The sequence below is a fragment of the Plutella xylostella genome, chromosome 20 (assembly GCF_932276165.1).
Source record: "Plutella xylostella chromosome 20, ilPluXylo3.1, whole genome shotgun sequence".
Classification (NCBI taxonomy): Eukaryota; Metazoa; Arthropoda; class Insecta; order Lepidoptera; family Plutellidae; genus Plutella; species Plutella xylostella.
This window is the reverse complement of record NC_064000.1, coordinates 3,173,627-3,190,203: the sequence shown is the minus strand read 5'-3', so window position 1 is coordinate 3,190,203 and position 16,577 is coordinate 3,173,627.

Sequence of the window (16,577 nt, the reverse complement as noted above, 5' to 3'; positions counted from 1 at the left end):
GTATTTCTTTTTGGTTGGAGTAATCTACAGTTAACTTTGTTGGGTTTAAATAGATAAAAAGCCATTTGTTATTTAATAGTTTTTGCCATATCTCGAAATTGTCATAGAGTAATTTAGTAATCTGAAGGTAAGGTTCTTATAACTTTAGTTAGTATTTGAGTTTCACAGGAGGGTTTAGAAATAGTTGAGTATTCGTTCAAGTCGCTACAAATAAAATGTTCAGGTGATAGGTTCTTACATTGACTTAAATCTTCAAATTGAACATATGATTGTTTATTTGTAGTCATACCTAAGTATCGTCTGTTTGGTTCGACTAATGCAAATATTTCATTGTCATGCACATGAGGTGTCGGTAACGGTAATACGTGGAAAAGTTCGAATTCGTTTAAACTAACTAAAGGAATATTTAAAATAAAGATTAGTTTAAAGTTTATGTAGAAAACGTTTAAAGTCGAAATATCAATTAATAAGTGAATGTTCTCTAGAGTTAGTTAATGGAAGTTCTTTGTTTTGTTTCATATGATGACGGTTTGCCGATAGTGCCTTGTATACTTGAGATGGGGTTATTATATAAGAATGGAGTACATTTTGTTTAGCAAACAAAATTGAGTTTAAGATCATGTCCAATTCATCATGTCATTCATCATGTTTCTGTTTTGGGGCATATTGCGATTATTATTAAAACCGTTACTTTGTTCTGTACTTGGACGTCTAAAAGGTACTGGATTATTCTGGTAATTGCGATTTGTTACATCTGGGTTGTTATAATTTGTCCTTATAAAGGTATCTTATTGGATGAATTTCTCTTGGGTCATACTGCTTGTTGCAGCATTTACTATATGACATTTGCGAATTTAATTTATGCGACATGAAGTCGCATATCTTGGTCATATTATATCAAATCAAGGCGTTTCTCCTGATCCTGAAAAGACCAAAGCTATAACTAAATTCCCGATACCAAAAAATCAAAAGGATATAAAATCATTCTTAGGTTTAATAGGATATTATAGAAAGTTTATCGAAAACTTTTCTAAGCTAACCAAACCTCTTACTAAACTATTAAAGAAAGATATACCATTAAATTGGACAGAAGAACAACAACAAACATTCGATAAGTTACGAAACATATTAATATCCCCGACTATATTAAAGTATCCTGACTTCACCAAAGAATTCGTCCTCACTACGGACGCAAGCAATTTTGCTATAGGCGCCGTGTTAAGCCAAGGAGAAATTGGAAAAGACTTACCAATAGCATACGCATCTAGAACCTTTAATAGTGCAGAAGGAAACTAAAACACAACTGAAAAAGAACTTTTAGAAATTAAATGGGAAATACAACACTTTAGACCCTACCTATACGGCAGACACTTTAAAATTGTAACCGACCATAGACCGCTCACCTGGTTATTCAACGTTAAAACCCAGGTAGCAAGTTAGTTCGATGGAGACTACAATTAGAGGAATTCCATTACGAAATTATTCACAAACCCGGTAAAGTAAACTCAAATGCAGATTGCCTTTCAAGAGTCATGATTAACACTCTAAATGTTGACCCTAAATTAGAAACATATACCGACCTTCAAAACTTTTTCGCGATTAAAACAGAATTCACTATTAAAAGCTTTGGAGAAATAGACGAACCACTTCTTTACGATAAACATACCGACGTAGCTTATTTCAATCTAGACGAGGAAGACAAGAACCTATTAGAAGTTTTTTCAAAGTATAACAACTTAGATAACTTAATAACGGAACCTAGAGAAATATATAAAATGTACAAAACAATGACAGATAAACAAAACATCTATCACTGTATATTTAAATACAATCATTACGACACCTTAACTCCAAAATATTTATTTTACACTTTACGAAACTTACGGAATCAATTAATTGAAGATAAAGTCAAACTAATTTACTTACTAGACTTCAAAGACTCTTTTAGTTCACTTCATCCGGATAAGGTTAAACAAATCATATTCTATGTTTTTAGAAACTTAGATAATATGTCAATCAGGATTTGTCATAACAAAATAATAACACCAAACGAAAATTTTATACCAACTATATTAAAAGAAAACCATGATGGCACCGCATCAGGACATAATGGCATTGTTAAAATGTATGCTCGAATAAAGCAAAGATACCAGTGGCCAAACATGAAAGCAGACATAACAGATTATGTAAAAGCTTGTAAGCGATGTGAAGTAAATAAAACTGTCAGAAAAAAGATTAAAGCCCCTATGATAATCACAACTACGCATGCTTTCGAAAGAGTTGCTCTAGACATTGTAGGTCCATTACCTGAAACAAAAAATAAAAACAAATATATTCTCACTTTACAAAAAAACAAAATTCTCACAAGCATTTAGTATACAATCGCATGACGCAGATACAGTATCTAGCAAACTTATCCTTTTTATTACATATTTCGGTATTCCTAAAGTTATACTGACTGACCAAGGAACAGAGTTTATGTCTAACTTATTGAAATAAATAACAAAAATCTTTAAAATTAAGAAATTGACATCTACTGCCTATCATCCCACTTCTGACACCAATTTTATGTTATGTTCCTGTCCTTTTGGTGTCGTAGGAGTTGTTGAAATAAAATACAAGATTCGATAAATCTATTAACTTTTATTCTTTGCCGATCTGGCTTACAACTCTTAACTTTAACACACAAGTTAATATTATTCCGGAGAATAGTTGATGACGACATGAAGTATGGATGACCAATGATGCTGTGGTTTCTGGGTGAGAGTTTTTATATTGCCAAATGATTACGCCAATTGGTTTGCAAAACAAGTCTATTAAAAGATAAGTTTCAGGAATTGAATTTAGGGATGACCTATGGGTCATCTAATATACAAAAATAGGAGAATTAAGATAAGGAGGATCGTATGATGTTGGTCACTCATTCTTTAGATCACGTGAAATGGTAGTGATGATATGGGTAGGTACATAACAATGATAGTGATGGTAAGGGTAGGTACATAACATTATCTACTATTAAAATATCTTGGCATCTAGCACACTCCATACCTAATTTTTTTTAAATAAATCCACTAACATATGCACATGCTTGGACTTCGCCATATAATTCTTCACAACTTCAAGACCGAACAATGTATCTAATTGCGCAGACATCTCTGCAGAATGTGGTCCCAAAGTTGTGTGATATTCTGTGCATGTTTGTGGATTCTTTCGATATTAATATTTTATTATTATTTATTATAGAGTCATAACAATCAATTTCGCACAGTACTTAATCCTAATTGTATACCTATATATTCATACTTAAAATATCTGGGTATAAGGAACATTGAAAATCAAGAAGCACATCAAATAAAACAAAAAAAAAACAAAAAACTTACGCTACGTACCGATTTGTGAACTTGAGCACACATCTATGAGATGCTGACGCAAGTTTCTTTAGACTGCCATTTATAATATTTTTATGTTGTTATGTTTTAATACGCGTCCAAATGACACTGGGTGCAATGTAGAATTGGACGTATCAGAGTCTGTAATTTTCTGGATACGTACAATGGAAGGGGCAGCATCAGTTTTATTATATGAAGACCTTCCAACTGGGTTGCAGGGTGGTTTTAAAGTTTCATTTTGTTGTGGTGATGTAGGGACAGTAATTTGTGGTGCAGATTGAGTATCCTGTGAGGGTTCACAATTGCATATGCTAGAGAACAGGCACAATCATGTTCCCTATTCATCTTTCCATGCTTTCTACGTTTTTTGTTGCAGTGCTTACACATGCGAGATGGCCTTACTCTTTTCCTTGTTGTTTTGATTGACGATGACGATACTGAGGCATCAGTATCCATACTACTCTCTATTGTAACATATTGACCGACCTCCGAAGGGGCCGTGCCCCCGGGTCAAGGGGCTCCATACCGGGCCAAACAATAAATACGTTTTTCTACTTACCTATATGTCAGCAAACTTTTTATATTTACAAATTAAAATATATGGTGGGTGTCAAAATATAAAAGTTCGAAAACAGATTAATCGTCATCGGTTTCCAAATATACCAAGAAATGTCTCGTTGCCGCTTTCATCAGCAGCGCTGTCATCCCTACAGCTGCTATCATCGCCTAAGCAAATCACCAACTCGTCTATGTCATGATACAGGACGTCCACGCTCGTAGTTTTCGAGTGTCTCGACTTTATTGCAAAAGTTTTTCCATGTTTCAGGCGTGATGATATTATGTGACCGAACATTGTGTGCTGCAACTTTTTGTTTTACGTTAGCCCAAATGAGAAATGAGCTCAATAGGATATAAGGCAGCGTTCCCACTACGCCGGACCGGCCGAAAACCGGACACCGGACAGAGTGTTCACATTATATCGCATCCCGGAAGAAATTCAGACAGTCCTCAGTTGAATTTGGACCTGCGCGCACAATGGACGACGAAATTGTTGTGTTGTGGTGGTATCTTAATAGAAGGCAAAATAAAAGAAATCATTGGGTACACCCTATTTTACGGGAAAGATTTTCACTTGGAACATTTGAAACATTAATGGGTGAACTTAGAAGAGACGAATCAAAGTTCTTCAATTATTTTCGAATGACAGCAACAGCAACCACTTTTGACGATTTACTGGGACGACTAGACATAAGAGTACGAGATACAAGTTTCAGAGAATGTATTTGCCCAGAACAAAGATTAGCCATATGTCTAAGGTAAGATTATTTTATGCACTAGATTGCGTAATAATAGTTTTGACGTAGGTACCTACTTAAGACTGTATGAATGAATGAATGTTTGCTATGTATGTTTGTTTCATGAATGTGAATATATATAATGTGTGTGTGTGTGTGTGTGTGTGTGGGAGGGTGTCCTTACCTTACCTTATCCCATTACTTGGGGTCGGAGCAGTAGGTATGTCTTTTTCTTCCATATATCTCTATCTTTCGTCATGTCCACGCTCACTTTCATTTCACTCATATCCTTATTTATACAATCCATCCATCTTTTTTTCGGTCTCCCTTTCTTTTTTTTTGCATCCATCCACATTCACTCGTCATTCGTGTATGTATTTGATAATCATTATGAATTAGGGCCGGTTTTTCAATGCCAGGATAAAACGTCAAATAACTATCTAACGAATAATTTTATTTGGCTGTTTATCGGCCTGGTAGTTGCTTAACCATTTTTCAATTGTGATTTATTCCATAGATAACTATCTTACCGATTTTTCTATTTGAACTCTGGAGAGATGAAACAAGTATATGCACAGACACTAGTGCTAAAGCAGGACAGACTACTATTTCAATTGTTAGTGACAACTATCACTGTCAAGCAAAGAGCAATCAAGCCACAAGCCAATGCACAAGCCTCACTGACTGTTTGGCTTCGACCATTTACAACCCTAGACGGACTCATCCCATACATCGCCTACATTGTAAACAGGCCAATATTTTATTACTTTTGTGCGTGACTGTACTGTCATTCCCTCCTGTCATGTCATTGTGTACATGAAAAAATGTGGCATCGTAAGAAAATTCTACTAAGTTAGTAGAAAATTCATAATAATGTGGTGATATTTCGACTGTAGCAATTAACAATGTCGTAACTGACTTTTGGCCATTTTTCAGTTTATTGCACTAGAAGGTCATAATATCAATAAGGAAGGTGTTAGGAAAGTTTCAGCTCTTAATTATGAATATTTCCCGATTTTTCTTGTGGAAAAAAGTCGGATCTGTTCATGGCGACCGCTTAACACTGTCGGTACGTATGTTGCGACACTGTTCCCGGGGCGGGCGATTGGGGCGGCCGGTCGCATCTACCACTTCCGGCCATGTTAGCGGGAGGAGCCCAAGTAGCGTTATACAATTTTATTATGTGGTCTTTTAGATCAATTAATTTATAAAAATAATGAAACTATAATGTCTTGCTCTAAATAATGGTAGACTTAGTGTATCAAGGAACGGGTAAAGATCTCAAGACAATGTATGACAGAATTTGAAGATTTGTGTACAAACATGTTCCATTAAAACGGATACAATTAAACAAATATATATTTTTATAGCATCTCACATTAACATGCTTGCTTAATACAATGTATTTTTTTTAACAATTAATATTTTATTAAATTTTCGTATGGAAGTTGTATAAACAGTACTGAACAGGTAACATTGTAGCAAACGGCACATCCAACAGTATTAACTGCGCATTATTTTAATTTTGAGTCGGATGTACCACATCCCACATTGTTACTTGCTTGCGTTTCAAGTACTACTGTTGTATATGGTATTACCGACTTTATTATTTGTTCTTCTTTCCCTTGTGATTGTCGGATATGGAAGAACCGACCTTGTTATTTGTACATAATGTTAAACTATTGAGTTGGATGTGGTAATGTACCATTATTTTCTGTTAACGTTGTAAAATCTCGACCGGCTCTCTATAAAAGTTAGAGCCCAGCCTCACTAGAACCTCATTGACCGCTTTACCAGCAACGTGTCCAAGCTGTAAGTATTGAAATTTATGGTACCTAACTCACTTGGCGACGGTGTGGCATCGTCGCTAATACCATACATTTCAATATACCTACTGCTTGGATACGTAGTTGCTGATGTGACCATAGCCTAGTAAGGAAGGCCTCTTACTGTAAATTTATTAAGGGCAGATTTTTCAAAAACAGTTAAAAGCTCTGGTATCTGCAAAAATAGTTTACTTTAATTTAACACTCACATCTTTAGAAATCCCATACATACTCGTAATATTCCAGAGTAGGTAATTCTGTATGGTAAACTGAAAAAAAATATAATTTTCGTAGGTATGTCCCTTAGACTTTTTTAGTTGGACTGAAGGTGTTCATGATTTCAGGAGCATTGCTTTTACATTCTGTATGTTTATAGGTACCGATATTTTATTATTTATTTGTTGTTTTTTGGATAACAACCGTCAGTAAAATTCCTATTGGATTTGAAGATGAACTAGTGCAGTCACGTGCACTGTAACCTGCAGGTTTCTCGGCCTCTTACTGTACAGCTGCAAGGATACGAGTATGCTAGATCTTTAGTGATAACAATAATAAATGACATCAGCGTAGGGAACAACACTCTCATGAACATCCAAACGAGCTTTTTGAGACACTTTCTGACTCCTCATTACAGAGTTCCAGGCTCCAATAAATTTATCTAATTTCCCACTTTCACTTTCAATAACCCCCTTACATCTCTCGTTAACAGGATACCCAAACAATACAAACTCATTCTCTTGCTGTAATCTTTAATTCTCTATCGTGATCTTACACTCAGTCACCGTTTCATCTCTTTCAAACATCATTACTTTGGCCTTTCATTCCCTTCATTTTTAAACATCATACTGGAAAGTTACTTATTTTTGCAGATGTTCTACCGACGATGATAGTAAGACTTAATTGTCAGCGTACAGCATGCACTTAAGAAGTAACTTTTCGATTCGCAATCCTCTTTATCATCTTTTATATCCCTAACATAACTTTCTTTAAATAAATGAAACAGCCAAGGTGAAGCACACATTAAGAAGGGCTTAACACCCCTGTGGATGCTAAACCAGTCAGTGTAGGCTCTATTTATCCTAACGCAAGCCAAAGTCCCTAAAGGGATCCCATTGGTCGCGTCAATTGTCTCTCCACTCCATAAACGGACATTGTGTCCCACAAATCATTCCTCCTTACTATAAAAGCATTTCCTAAATCTAAGAAGGCACAGAACTCTGTTAAGTCAGGACCTATCTGTGACATTATACGTAGTGATAAGATCGTAATCCACAAATCCCATTCCCTTTCTTCAAATACCATGCCAACACATCCAAGATTTTTTATTCTCTGTCTCCCTATATACCCTTTCAATCAATATTTTTGCATACAGAATCAACGATACTTAAGAGGCTGATGCCACGGTGAATGTTGCGGACCTGGAGAGAGCCTGTCACTGTACCGCAACACCAGCACTCATTGAGGAGTTGGTAAATCTCAGTTGCAGCCTCTCCCAATGAGCGCCACAACACTCGGTTCTCGGACTTCCTCCTCCAACCGGCTACCCGCCTACGGTCCAGCGGGCAGGAGGGCGTCCCACCCTGCGTCTGTCTGTTCGTGGTCTCCACACGAGAACTCGTCTACCCCAACTGTTATCGATTCTTCGGCAGATATGACCAGCCCACTGCCACTTCAGCTTGCATATTTTGACAGCTATGTCGGTAACCGTAGTCCTCTGACGAATAACCTAATTTCTGATACGATCTATCAAAGAAACCTCAAGCATAGCTCTCTCCATAGCACGCTGAGCGATTTGGAATCGGTGGACCAGTCCTACCGTCAGTGTCCAGGTCGCTGCAACATACGTCCTCACTGGCAGGACTCACTGGCTGAAGACTTTTGTCTTCAGGCTCTGAGGAATGGCCGAGGAGAATATGTGACGAAGTTTCCCGAATTTCCCGTTCTAAGCATGCCTTAAGAAACTGCGACATTCAGTTTTGTGTCTGGAACTATAAGCAGATTATCGTTGCATTATTATAATTGATAACTAAAATTTATCTTAGAAAATAGAAACAAAATAATGGAAAACTACAATTTTCATGGAAAAATTTATTCAGGAAAGCATAAATCCGACATCGTAAAGAATATAAAGTCCACTTAAAATAGCAGGATTTCCCACTTCCGACAAAATTTTGAGTACTAAGTTCAGTGAACATTGTTGAATCTCCCACTACCAACAAAATTTATAATACCAAGTCCAGTTAACATTGTTAGATCTAACTCTTCCGACAAAGTTAATCTGGGATTTGACGGTTAATAATGTCACATGTGCCTTTTTTCACCTTTCCTATCAAAAATACTAACTTTTTATCTTACTACCTTGTAGCACATTTAAAACTAAGTCACCATGCCGAATTTGGTTAAGATAGATAGAATAATGTAAATTTTAGAACTATTTTAGTCACATTTAAAACTTAAAACGGCTCTACTGAAAAGTAGCGGTTTTTCACTTACGACATTGTTAATTGCTACAGTCGATTTATTAGGGAAATTTAAATTAGTTAAAATCGTTAACATTATGATTTATCCGACTCACCCGAATGGGTTACCACCGCTGGTAATAAAAATAATGCCTGGAATGTGAAATGTGGAATTAAATAATTTATTTATCTATTAAGTTCACATTTATAATAATGATTGTAGTTTTACAATGTGTCCCACAAAACTGTTTATATACAGTTTGTCTGTGGGATCGGAGTCTCTTTTTACAAAACAAATTACTTAAGTAGGTATTTTTGTACATAATTGGTAATATCACAACAAATAATAACTTTTATTCTGAGATTAACTTATATCAAGATAGGTTATATAGATTTAGATAATATAGGCTCTTGTCGTATATCCTGAGGTAAACTATTAAGGAGGCTGCTGGTTTCCAGTAGTCCTCTCCGCTGCTTTTTCTAATTATGTATTTCTATTCATTTGCTTCGTATAATGGGATCATTAGGTATCCTGATAATACATGTACGTATATTAGAATTTAAGCTGTTAGTGATAAAATTACCTTTGGTACCTATAGTAAATTGTGTTAGATTTAGTTGTGTAAATGTTTACGTTTTCTCGAATACAATTTCGCCTCACCGGAAACTATCACGAATATTTAGACAAATATGATCTAGGTATACAGATGGCAAAAGAATACCGACACTTTCTCGTTTTCGTAAATTGCAACACCAACAACCATAGAAACGCAGAAAAAAAAAATGATTTTAATTAATTTTAATAAATGATTAAAAAAATGCGTATGATTTGCAAATTCCATGCATTATTGAAGGCGAATAGAATAAATAATAAATATGTGGGGACATCTAACACACGGCCATCCGACCCCAAGCTAGACAGAACCTGTGTTATGGGTGTCGAACAGCTGATATAGCTTACACAAATACATAGATAGATATAAATAGACATACTAAATATAAATATCAACAACCAAGACCCGAGTACAAATATATTCTGCCTTTAAATAAATATCTGCCCCAGCCGGGAATCGAACCCGGGACCTTCGGCATAGCAGTCAGGGTCACTAATCACTACACCAGTCGCCGAATAGAATAGAATACTATTTATTTTGCACCATTAAAGAAAAATAATATAAAATGAATTCAAGGTAAGAACCTAATTCCAATTTTAAGAATCCAATCGCGAAACAATTTATGGTAGGTACACTTTTCATGTCGACCGGGTGTCGACAGGACATTCAAGCGGTTCATATAAATTATCATCACTTTTTGGTATTAATTTTCAAGAAAAAACTGGCAACACCGACGAAAATTATATCAATATTTACTTTCTTAAATTATTTATATTAATACATTATTTACAGATGGTAGGTGACCCTGTATGTCGTTTTTAGTCGACCTTTGTAGTTTCTGCACAATTTTAAAGCACATACACGCATTTTAAAAGGACAAAATTGAAATTAATGCTAACTGTCAAATATGTGTAGCACCGGCGATGACACAATAGACACTGCTAGAGCGAAATTTGAACCGGGGCAGTAGTGCCCCAGTTTATGTATGGCCGCAATGGCTTCTTCTAAGGGGAATCTAGGGTTGTATATAATCAAAGCTGTTTGGTTTGGTTGTTTTGATTTTGGTATTTAAATTTGTTATTTTTGAATCACAATGGTTTCACAAAAAAGAGAGCGTTTAGCGAATTTTAATAATGCTGAAGTTACTGTGTAGTGAGTTTGGTAGATATATTCAAACATGTCATAGAAAATAAAAAGACAGATGCTGCAACAAATAAAGATAAGGAGACTGCATGGAAGAAAATTGAGTTTTCTTTTAACTCCAGTGGTAAAACCACAAGTGTCCGCTCATGGAAAACCCTTAAGTTAAAGTACGATGGCATCAAAAAACAATGAAGAAGAAGTCTTCCCTGCAAAGGCAGGAGATGTACAAAACTGGAGGTGGGCCCTCAAATGCACCTCCATTTATCGATGTAGAAGAAAAGGTGTTAGGCATTTGCTCCAGCATTACCATTCAACATATCCTTAATTTAGAATTAACAAATAAAAACTGAAAGAAATAATTATAACACCTGTGTTTTATTATCAAGTGCTGGATGGTTTCTCTCTTTTCTCCTCAGCCTATAGCAGTCCAATACTGGACATTGAAGATCATCCCGCCAAGCCGGAGGGATGTCTTAGATACTTATATTATATAATATATAGCATAGGTTACCTACTTATCGTAAAATGAAAAACTATATGTACCTTAATATTTTTTTATGAAGGAAGTGCTGCTACATTCCTGTTTTATAAAATTAATGATTGAAAATAAATCAACATAATGTTTCTAGTCTGGTGCCTTTCGGCGATGAAATTCTTTTGCATCCCCCATACTATAATGATCAGGCCTCGTTTTGACGACTGTGACTTTCCTTTCAAATGGATTAATATATTCGTTCATTACTGCCTCTTCTTCGATCGCCATATCATCAATATCATCGAAAATATCCATTGAAAACGACGATTATTCTCTGCGCTCGGTAGTTTAGAATTGGTATAAACGCAAAAAAGAACTTACTTAATAACCTCAAATGTCAAATTATCAATCGAATAAGCCCTATCTGGCGGCCCAAGCAGCAGATAGATTTATTCTCCAGTTAACTGAGTTATTGGACGAATAAGTTCTATCTGACATTTGAAAAATGTAATATTTCGCTATCTGTCGAATAAACGCTATCTATCTGTCTATCTGAGCATTGAAAAATCGGCCCTTAAAAATGCAAACAATTTATTTAAGTATTTATTTGTACTCAAACTTAAATCCCTTCAAAATCTAAGTAATCTGAGTCTTGGGAATGTATGGAACGATTACTAGATGCTGATGGCGAAGCTGGAATCGGATTCGATGTCTGAGATGAAGTTGATGGTATAGATGTTGTTGCCTGTTGATTGCTACTATTATATTGCGTAGAGTATCCAAGGTAGTGTTGATCTTGCGTAGGTATTGGCTGTTGATTGACGCTATTATGTGTGTAGTATTCAGAATACTGATCTGGTCCGGTCATCTGATTATATGAATCACGCCAATGTCCGTAATTTGGTCTCTCATAATTCCTACTTTTAATTTTTTGCAACATTGTCATGACGCTAGCTTGAAATTCTAAAGTCTCTTCGATAGTTAAAGTGTTCAAGATTGGTATAATGCCTTTGAAGAAAGATAAATGATGGTTTTCCTTTTCTGGGTTAATTCTGGAGTCAAAAAACTTTACCATCCTGTCATTTACCTCTTTATTATCAATTTTTCTTTTATCTTTAATTAAAGGTGAACGAAAATCTGATTCCATGCCTACTTCAGTCTCGGTTCTTATTATTTTAAATATTTTATGTGATTATTGTGAAAATGTTTTACTTAATAAATTTTAAGTACATTATAATATTCTATGCATGTACACCTTTAAAGTGAAAGTAGTAGAAGTAAAGGCTTTTTTATTTTTTTATTAGCACATAACTTGAGCCGTGGACGCCTCATTTGCTCCGTTCTGCGCAATAACCACTTCCTCCTCCTTTTTTCTATGGAGTATGTTTTACTCATTATTACAAAAAAATAATAAAGTTACTTTTACAATTGTTCTTATAGAGTGAGTGATTTTCGCGTCCTGAATGAAGCCTGTTGTCTCTGGATTCGTAGGTATAGTGTATCCATATAATGTTACGGGAACATCCACGGTCAATACAGTCTGTGTTTTTGGCACGCCATCAGCTAGTGTGACGTTTACTTGCTTTTCGTTAAAACGGTAACCTTTTTCTTTGAGGCAGAAATAAAAATTGTAGGATGCGATGCTTGTCTTGGCGCATGTATCAACGTAGGCTACACCGTATACGTCGTCGACTGATATGTATACAACCGGCCTGGGTCTGGAATCGGTCCGTACATTTACTGAACTAAAGCTAATGTTTTCAACTTTTGGTGAATTCTTTTTAGATGAACATGTCTGGCAATTTGTATAGTAATTTTACAAATGTTATTAAGATGGTTTCGCAAAGTCACTTGAGACAGATTTTTTAACGTAGTTTCATATCGTAAACGAACCGTTACATATATTTCAATTATACACTCGCGAGCAACCAAATCGACTCAAGCCTTGACGGCGCAAACATACATTAATACAAGTAAAATTATGAATAGAAATAATAAAAATGATATGTCATTTAAAAGCTTAAGATGTCAGCTTTAATTTGATATCATTATTATTGAAATCCATTCATCATTTTTGAAATAAATGATGTCTGAACGCAATTGTAGGAAAAACGGGAATTTAGGAAAAAAGGGTATGGGTATCGTATTATACAAATTAAACAAAAAATGTTAAGATAAAAATTTATTTATTTAAATCAATACTTTGTATTGCCCCCTCTTGCCCTAATTACAGCCTGCAGCCTGTTTCTCATAGACCTTATCAACTTTTTGACAGTTTCCTGAGGAATGCCGTCCCACTCCTCTAATAAAGCTGTCTTCAGCTCGTCCACGCTTGCAGGGACTGGATTCCTGGCCCGAACTCTTCTTTTGAGCTCGTCCCATAAGTGTTCGATGGGATTCAGGTCAGGACTGAGCGCAGGCCAGTCCATCGTGCGCAATTCCTTCTCTCTCAGAAACTGCCGACTGACTCGTGCCGTGTGGCAGCGGGCATTGTCGTGCATTAGCACGAAGTCTTCACCGACAAATTCTGCATAGGGCACAACATGACCGAGTAGAATGTCGGTGATGTACCGATCAGCTGTTAACCCGCCTCCTCGGCCGCCTCCAGGCACGAAAACAAGTGCGGTTTTTCCCTCTAGAGAAATACCAGCCCACATCATGCAGGAACCGCCGCCATATGCTACTGTTTCAGCGAAACAACATTGGGCAAATCGTTCCCCCGGACGCCGGTAGACCCGGCCTCTCCTGTCACTGCCATGCAGACACACTCTGCACTCATCAGTAAACAGGACCGACCGCCATTGCGCAATGCTCCAATCGAGATGCTCTCGAGCAAACTGAAGACGCGCTTGTCGGTGGCCTGCAGTCAATTTGGGGCCTGATGCAGGTCTTTTTGGTGTCAAGTTGGCTTCCTTCAAGCGTCTTCTCACTGTCCACTCGCTGACAGCCACTTGTCGTACACGTCTCAGTTCTTGCTGCACATCAACGCCCGTAAGGTGTCGATTGCGCAGCGAGGTTGAGACAATGAAGCGGTCGTCTCTCTCTGAAGTGCAGCGGTGGCGGCCCGTTCTTGGTCTTCGATTGAAGGCACCAGTCTCTTGGAACCGTCTGTATACTCGGGATACAGCAGACTGGCTCAAGTGGAGCTGGGCAGCGACTGCTCGCTGACTTAACCCTTGTTGCAGCAAGGCAACAACTTGAGCAGCTTCTTCTGGTGTGGTATCCATGGGTTTGCGAAAACAAGGAATACAATGCAACGAGATGTGTACCGGTCAACTTGCAACAAGCGACTGATAAGGTACACCGGATGTGGAAAGGTTTTATAGCGGGATCAGGTAGCGCAAGGCGTGGATTCCTAATGAGGTAATTAACACTGACGGGCAATTAAAATGCGTCATTAAATCTGCGCTTAGTTTTTTTTTATGGTATTGATCTTAATTGAAAGCCTAATTCTTCAGCTTTCGAATGACATATCACTTTTATATTTACCATTTATCGTTTTAGGAAAATCAATGTATATGTGCGCCGTGAAGGCTTGAGTCGATTTGGTTGCTCGCGAGTGTATATTACTGTCGGGTACCCTACCCGACAGCGGCAGCGATCTGGCCAGCATCTTCTTTTTAGTTTAATTTTATATAAGTTACTTTTAGTTCTATGTAACTAATAAAATTTACATAAAAGTAAAAAGTACAAATTATATATTTAATTACAAGATATCTATGCCTTTCAAAAGTGTCTTGCTCGTAAGAATGTACTGTTAATTGCTCAAAAAGATTGAAAGTAGGTGTATCAATATGGCGTAAAAGTTTCAAAACTATTTCATTATATATTCGCTTATCTTCTTCTTCTTCCTAGCCTTTTCCTTATTTAGGGTCGGCTTTGTGCGTCATGTCACGCCATTTTACCCTATCCTCTATCATATCCTCATTATATATTCGCTTATCGAAGTTAAAATTTGTTTTTATAAAACGTCTGAAATAATGTTCACACTGTTCACAAACAACATATTATAATGTGCTCACAAACCTTAATTACTTAATAGTCTTTGCAAAATTTATTTACAACTTTATCTAATGATCTTAGCACTGACATGGCTATATTTTGCAATTCTTTGCGGGAGTCCAATCCAAGTCCATCCATTTGGTGGAGTCTGTGCTTCTCCCAACGCAATGCCATATAGTCGTTGTGTTGCGTTCTGCGGAATTCCCTCCACTGCTCCTCTGAATTGAGGAATTGCTGGGCCTGACCTTGATGACCTCCTTGGTCTTACAGTTCTCCGTGATGGGCTCCGACGTCGGGCCTCCACTATGGACCTGAACGATTTTCTTGCTTTCTCTTACGGCTTTCCGATTATTTTTTGTATAAGATTCCTTGTTGGTCGTTCTTGTTAAGACTGCAGCATGCTGTTTCCGAGACACACACGGCTTTTTTATCTGATTCGGTACCTTGTTTGGCAGGGCATCTTTGGCAGTTATAATTCATTCATATCAGTATGAGAAAGTCTATGAGGTGGAGTGGTAGTAAAAGTAAAACACAAACTTAGGGTAATACACAAGCTCACTGTATTGTCAGGTTCTAAAGACACGTATTATAATATGCATTTGAGGTACTTTAATGCTTAGAACTAATAACCGCGAAGGCGCAAGCGAGCGTGGCCGGTAGCGCGAGCGGGGGTGCGCGGGGCGCAGAGGTGAGGGCGCGGGATGCGGTCTGCGCAGTAAAGCTGCGCAAAGAAACTGCGCGACGGCGTGGGACGCTAACCGTTTTTGATCACCTAAACTGATCGTTGTCCTCGATATCTCTTGACGGTTAGACATTTTTTAGAAGACCACGCACCATGAAAACTTCCTGTGGTGAGTAAATTGTGGCTCTTTTTGGTTTCCGTCGTCGACAAAGTCTGTAATTTTGTTTCTTTTTTCGCCATAAGTCAAATGTGCTTTCAGTGAAACTTCATCAAACAATAGTACGCACAATTTGTCTTCCTGGCTCATTTTTGATGTCCGTTTTTTTAATTGGTTACAAATATTTTGATTTATACCAGGCTGTATATTACTTTACTGCACAAGCTTGATGAGTGTTTGCGGGGCAGGAACGATGACAATCCGGAAAAACCGATAGCGGACTCTCGGACTCTGTTTCATTATGGATAAAGCCAGAATTTTTTCTTCTATAGTAAATCTCCGTCCTTTTATTATTTTTTTATTTTCCCTGCATTGGATCTACATAAATAATTTTGCAGTGCTAGTGCAGTTTTCAATTGTATTAATTATAGCAGGGGTTTCATCAGCTTTTTTCACTTTTTATATCTGATATTTGTTTCTTGACTTTGTTTTTCATTTTACTCAATTTAATTTTGAGAGATACTATTTTGTTCTT